The sequence below is a fragment of the Mustela nigripes genome, chromosome 10 (assembly GCF_022355385.1).
Source record: "Mustela nigripes isolate SB6536 chromosome 10, MUSNIG.SB6536, whole genome shotgun sequence".
Taxonomy (NCBI): domain Eukaryota; kingdom Metazoa; phylum Chordata; class Mammalia; order Carnivora; family Mustelidae; genus Mustela; species Mustela nigripes.
Genome location: NC_081566.1, coordinates 60,331,289 through 60,337,288, shown reverse-complemented (window position 1 = coordinate 60,337,288; position 6,000 = coordinate 60,331,289). Strand labels below are relative to the sequence as shown.

Genomic DNA, 6,000 nt, shown 5'->3' with positions numbered 1-6,000 from the left:
ATGAATTTGGGGGTGTGGGCAGGGGTGGTAAAGCTAGAAACAGCACCAAGATAATGGAAATGAACAGGATAAGTTAAAGTTGGAGTGGTTCGTGCACCCTCCCAAGTGGATCTATCTAGAAGCCAAGGAAATTATTGGAGTCACCAAGAGGACATGACCACTGGTTGACCTGTGAGCTGGACACTGGCAACTGGAGGCTTCTCACTCCACCCCCCGTTCTTGGAATGGGTGTCCAGCTTGCCTTCTCTGCACCCAGAGGCTGCTCCAAGGACACAGCCTTGAGATAGTGATGTACTGTTGAGACCCATCTGGATTGTATACGTGACTCAAAGGATATAAACTTTCAAGATTTGGCAGGCAAGTCAAGAGATCTTCTCCTCTTGCAGCCACCCAAGACAAGTCTTGTATATAAGTTCCTTTGCTTATTCAACCCGCCACCTACCAATCCAGCATGGCCTACCTCTTTCTTTTGCCTTGTCCTGCCGTCCAACTGTGGGCCTGGTTTCAGAATACATCTAGGAAGGCCCCAAGGAACTTGTCAATCAATAGAAGTGAAAGCCTGAATCTCAAGGGAGAAGTCCGGAACAACAGTAGTTTTAGGCTTCGTGAACAAACAGATTAAAACGGTGAGTGGATGATACGCCCAAGGAGAAAACAGACAAAATAACAGTAACGATGATGATGATGCTGGAACTTACACTATTTAAAGAGAGGAAAGAGCCAGCTAAGAAGTATGAAGTAGCGAGAAGAAAAAGGAGCAAAGCAAAGGGAGTTAGGTTTTAAGAAGGGACTGATCAGTGGTAGGAATACAGCTGAGAGGCCCAGAAAGAGAACCACTGATCAGCAGCCCAGGCCAATGAGTAAGAGGAAGGTACGCGAGGCAGGGACGGACACGGGGACGCAGGACCTTAAGGTGTGTGTTGCGTAACGGCTTGAATTTTCTCAGTTAACTTGAAACAAGGCGACTACTGGACATGAGTGTGGCCCCTGGGGAGCCTCTGTTCCAATGCATGGGTGCCTGACGGCAAGTAGGGAGTAGAATCCAGCTTCGTATTTTTGCCCATTTCTACCATCCTAGATTAAGCGAACCAAGTTTTCGGCCTTATTGATCTGCTAACTGCTAAAAACAAAGCAGAAGCCACAATTTGGAACCCCTCACTTTAAAAAGAGATGTTTATTTTAACCTAAAGTAGAAGCTACCACTGAGCACCACCTGCACTAAAGGGGAGGTCCCAGCTGCAGGCTGTCGTCGCCTCGCTGAGCATCCCCATCATGTCACTCGAAGGTCCGCTCAGTCCTTGCAGGTCTGTCACCCAGCCTGGAAAGTGCGATCTGGAAAGGGAACATGGAATTAAACTGAGATCAGAAACAGGTATAAAAACTGTAGATGCTTGTGAATGTGTTACGGGCTTAAAAACACCTTTCGGACTACACTGGCCACCTTCTCACAAAGACCGGAGTTGGGGCTGGAAGGGGTAGTTTGTGAGAAGGCACCGAAAGCTCTGAGGAAACCAATGGACTGTCAAGAAGCAGGAGGTGAGCCAAAGCTGGAGACCACAAATATGTCACATGCCCCTGTGTACTGTTTCCTTCAGGGAGCCGAGCTCGGGACTTGTGGGATGCATTCGGGGCCACAGTTCTGACAGGCACCTGGGTCAGAGGCCTTAGACACAGGGAGTCTGGATGCTGATAAACCCTGCAGTCTCAGCTGGGAGGGAGGCCATGGCCTGAGCACTGACAGGCAAAATGAAATAGAAGAGCGGATACAGATCATGGGAGGGTGTCCGGGTGCAGAAAACCAGGACGCCACAGTCATCAAGAATACTAGGTTCAATATTCTGCTGTAGGTAGTGTCTTTATGGAGGATGATTAAAATTCCAGAAAGTCTAAGTTGAGGTTTCTGCCATTCCACCCTCCACCTCACACTACCCAGTGACAGGCAACTGAATTTTTTAAAAAGTCAAATTTATCCTTCGATAATTTCAACAAACACCCATTAGCCCTTTCATACTTTTAATTCTAATAGAACTATCAAAATTGCCACACCTATGGTAAAATCATCCCCCAATCAAACCATTATATTGTAAAGTTGTCTTGTTTTTCTTCCCATCGGGTCCCTTCTATTCTCGGGCCACATACAGGTCGCTCTTGTCTTGTCTGGATTCTCAACAGTTCCGATATTTGTGGAGTCCTTACCACGTGCATAGGGACCAAATACAAATAATGTCCAAAATAACAGCTAATTCTTACGGAGTGCTCACAGTTCTGCTGGGCACTTAACACGAACAAATTCATTTAATCTTCATGACAACCTACGGATGACAAGAGCATTATCTCCATTTCGCAGAGGTGGAAAGCAGCCTAGTTAGGGGAAGCCATTGCCTGAGTCCACATAAGCAGTAAGTAGTGTGACCTGAAATTCAAACCCAGCTACTGATTCCGGAGCTGTGGCCTCCACCCTTAGGTGTCTCCCCTTTCCCTGCCTCCGAGGAGATGTGCTCCAGTGGAGGGTAAGTGAGCACAAGTAACACATTTGATTTGGCAACTGCCAATAAAAGTTTTTTTTTTTCGCCTCTCTCTCTCTCCTTTCCTCACTGACTCTCTGGGATCTTTAAAAGTCGACTGTCCTGGGGCGCCTGGGTGGCTCCGTGGGTTAAGCCTCTGCCTTCGGCGCAGGTCATGATCTCAGGGTCCTGGGATCGAGCCCCGCATCGGGCTCTCTGCTCCGCGGGGAGCCTGCTTCCTCCTCTCTCTCTGCCTGCCTCTCTGCCTCCTTGTGATCTCTCTGTCAAATAAACGGATAAAATCTTATAAAAAAAAAAAAAAAGTCGACTGTCCTCACCTCCTTTTGGAGTTTTTACTACATTCTGACTTTGAGACTTAGACTTAAGCAAACAGAAGCCCTAAACCACTTAATAGGAACCGTATTTTTGTTAGACACGGGCATGCACTTCTCTATCAATACTCACTAAAAAGCACCGGAATTTGTCTACTTCCAACACAGTTTTTCTAGCGTGACGTTTCACTTTCTCCAGGCCAGACGCGCCATCCCACACAGGACCTCCACCAGCTCCCGCGGTCGGACGCGACTCCCATTCTGGCCCCCAAAGCCCCCAAACCCAAGGACACCTCCCGAGCGCTCCCCCGACGCCCGTTCGCTCCCGCCCTGCGCGGCAGAAGGCGGACCGGGGTCGCGTATGAAGCACCTTTCACCCGGGGACGTGCTCGTCGGGGGAGCCGTCGGGGGAGCCGCCGGCGTCGGGAAGCGCCTGCCGGGCCGGCTGCTGTGGAGAGACGCCGGAGGGAGGCAGAAGCTAACGGTGGGGAGGCCTGGCTTCTACTCCCAACAGTGCGGCTGCTACAAGCCGCGAACAAACCCCTTCCAGCCCCGTCCGCCCGACGAGCCTGAGCTTCCTTTCGCCTCTCCCGGCCGTGCCTCCCCACGCAGAGTACGGGGACTGGGGTCTGGATAGTGGTGGTGCTGCTTGTGGGCCCCACATCCGCTCTCCCTTCTCACCCTGAGCTTAGCTCAAGTCTCTACAAACTGTCCATCTGCTTTTGCTCCCCACCTCGGGCCCCAGACGGGCTCCGTGCTGCGGAAGAACGGCGCAGCGGCCATACTTCTAAGTTCCCAGCCCTTCCTGCCAGCCGCGGCGCTCCCACTTCCGGTGGAATTCAGGTCCGACGAGACGCCGACGCCGCGAAAAGCGGTTCCGGCCCCAGCCCGGCGCCCTCTCTCGCGGCACAAGCCCCACACGCCTCCAGTCTATTGAGCCTTACCGGCACCCGGCGCGGCGGCCGAGGAGGAAGTGGGCTGGGCGGAGGGGGCGGGACTTCCAGGAGGCGGCGGCAAGTTTGAAAAGAGACAACCGTCGGTGGTGGACGTCTGTTGACTTCTGACCGGGCCTGCGGCAGCGCCGCAGCTCTTCGCCCTCCTGCGGGCGGCCGGCTGGCGCGGTGAGGGAACGCGAGCAGACGCGGGGGGACGGGAGCCGGAGGGCGTCGTCCCTCCGGAGGCGCGGGCAGGAGCCCACACCCGGGCTCGGTGGCCGCGCCGCGCTGGGGGCGTCTGGGGGAGCCGGTCCCCGGGAGATGCGGCTCCTCAGTTTGTGTCGGTCCCAGAAACAGCCCGAGCGTAGTTCCCGCGGAACGACGAGTGTCTGTTGCCCCGCAGACCGTGTGAGCAGAAACTCGAGCTGAAGCTGGCCCGTCCAAGCTTGTGTTCCTATGTTTGGAGCCCATTGATCTAGCAGCGGCGGGATTGGGGCGCTCGGCAGCCTGGCACACGCCTCCGCTGCGCACGCATCGCTCGGCCGCCGCGAAGGTGCGGTACTTCGAGCAATCCAAGATTCGCAGGAAGAGGGCGGTGTGTGCACGGCCCTCTGCGCGCATAGCACCTTCATTTTCCCTGAGCGAGTTCAGGGAACTTTTTACTTGATTTATTGAGGTCGTGTTTGTTTAGTCTTTGCCTCCCGGAATTTTGATTTCATGAACTAACTTGTTTTAGCAAAACGAAGAGTGTAGGGTAGGACAGGTTTCTGTCAGCCTCCACTTCGTGCAGCTGCTGGGGGCTGGGGGCTGGGGGCTGCGGGTCTGCAGAAACCAGAGGGATAACGAGCCGTTGGTACCACCTACTTGCCAGGCGGGCTGAGGGTCACCCTGGTATAGGACTAGGTTGTTTATGTGCTTTATGCCACTAGAGACCTCCTACCGTTCAGCTGGAAGGCCTTTTCCCCCACCTCCCCAAAATGCCTTGGAACGGAAATTGTACTATCACAGAAAGATAGAAATTGGATATGGGAGAAGATTCCAAAAAGGAACCCTGGGAGTTTGGGAAACATCTTGGAGGAGACTAACTTGAAGCAGAAAATTCATTGATTTATTAAATATTGGAGTGTTTTCGAAACCAACAGAAAAATTTGAATTTGATGTGGAGGGTAGGGTTACTGGAGTATTTTTGTAAAGATGTTACATGGTGCATTTGGTGTTTGTAAGGATTGATCTGATAGAGTGTGCAAGACACATTAGAGAAGGATGTGCAGTAGTGATTATGAAGGCATTTTACACCTCCTCTTTCTCTCTCGTGATAATTCTTTTAAAGATTTATTTATTTATTTGAGAGGGAGAGAGAAAGAGCATGAATGGGAAGGGCAGAGCAGAGGGAGAGGGAAATCCCAAGCAGACGTCATGCTGAACGCAGAGCCTGGCCTGGGGCTCCATCTCCTGACCCGAGATCATCCCCAGCGCCAAAACCAGGGGTCTGTTGCTTGACTGCCCCTCTATTGTGATAATCTTCGATCCGGATGTAGCTTGTTTTGGAAAAGTGACTTTTTCTACAATCTTTTGGCCAAGTATTTCTGTCAGTAGTTTTTAAATCTGTGACTTAGATGAAATTGAGGAATGGGTGTTTATGCTGAAAAGGACATTTAATATGTGAGGTGTGAGGATCTGGAGTCAGAAAGATGCTGACTATGGAATGAAAGTGTGAAATTACAAAATTCAGTAATGGGAGGGCAGATCCTTGCTTACGGTTCAAATAATTATGTAAGAAAAATATGGGGAAGTCCTGGCTTGATATCAATGGGTCACACTGAAGGAGTTCCGGGAGTTTTCTTTGTGTGTGTGTATGAAAGAGAGAGAGACAGTGACCGAGGCAGAGAGTACATGCACAGTCGTAGACTAGATTAGCAGTGGCTAATGTCTACTTATATTAATACTCTGCCTGCAACCTGTATCTGAAGTATTGCGTTTAGTTTGAGCATTACGTTTCAAGAAGACATAGACAAAATTGCTTTAGAGGAAAGTGAGTAGAATGGTAGTTTCTAAAATAATATCATGTAAGCGGTGGCTCTACTTAAAGTATACTTAACCTTTGAGAAGAGATGGCTAAGCAGAGGTGTGGTATCTTTCTTCACATTTTTAAAAGTGGTGTCATGTAAACAGAAGTTAATACATTATTTGTAGCTGCCTTGACGGCAAATAGGACCAGTGGGTAAAGAT

At 50.8% G+C, this 6,000-nt stretch overlaps 1 protein-coding gene and 1 long non-coding RNA gene across 4 annotated transcripts in view; one reads left to right on the top strand and one right to left on the bottom strand.

Annotated features, from left to right (window-relative positions):
- Positions 1 to 1,155: 1,155 nt before the first annotated feature.
- On the bottom strand, positions 1,156 to 3,756 carry LOC132025738 (uncharacterized). 2 transcript variants are annotated; one of them, XR_009406686.1, is made up of 2 exons: positions 3,518 to 3,756; positions 1,156 to 1,332 (listed from the first exon to the last, which is right to left on the bottom strand). It is a non-coding gene; the product is annotated as an uncharacterized LOC132025738 (long non-coding RNA). The 2 variants fall into 2 exon arrangements; XR_009406685.1 differs by having other exon boundaries at positions 3,570 to 3,756.
- An 83-nt stretch (positions 3,757 to 3,839) lies between these two features.
- NUF2 (NUF2 component of NDC80 kinetochore complex) overlaps positions 3,840 to 6,000 on the top strand; it is a 29,609-nt gene continuing 27,448 nt past the window's right edge. The window contains exon 1 of one of the 2 annotated variants that reach the window (XM_059413412.1): positions 3,840 to 3,957. The gene's annotated coding sequence lies outside the window, so the exon portion shown is untranslated. The remainder of the gene's footprint in view (positions 3,958 to 6,000) is intronic. The other variant, XM_059413411.1, reaches the window with a different exon arrangement.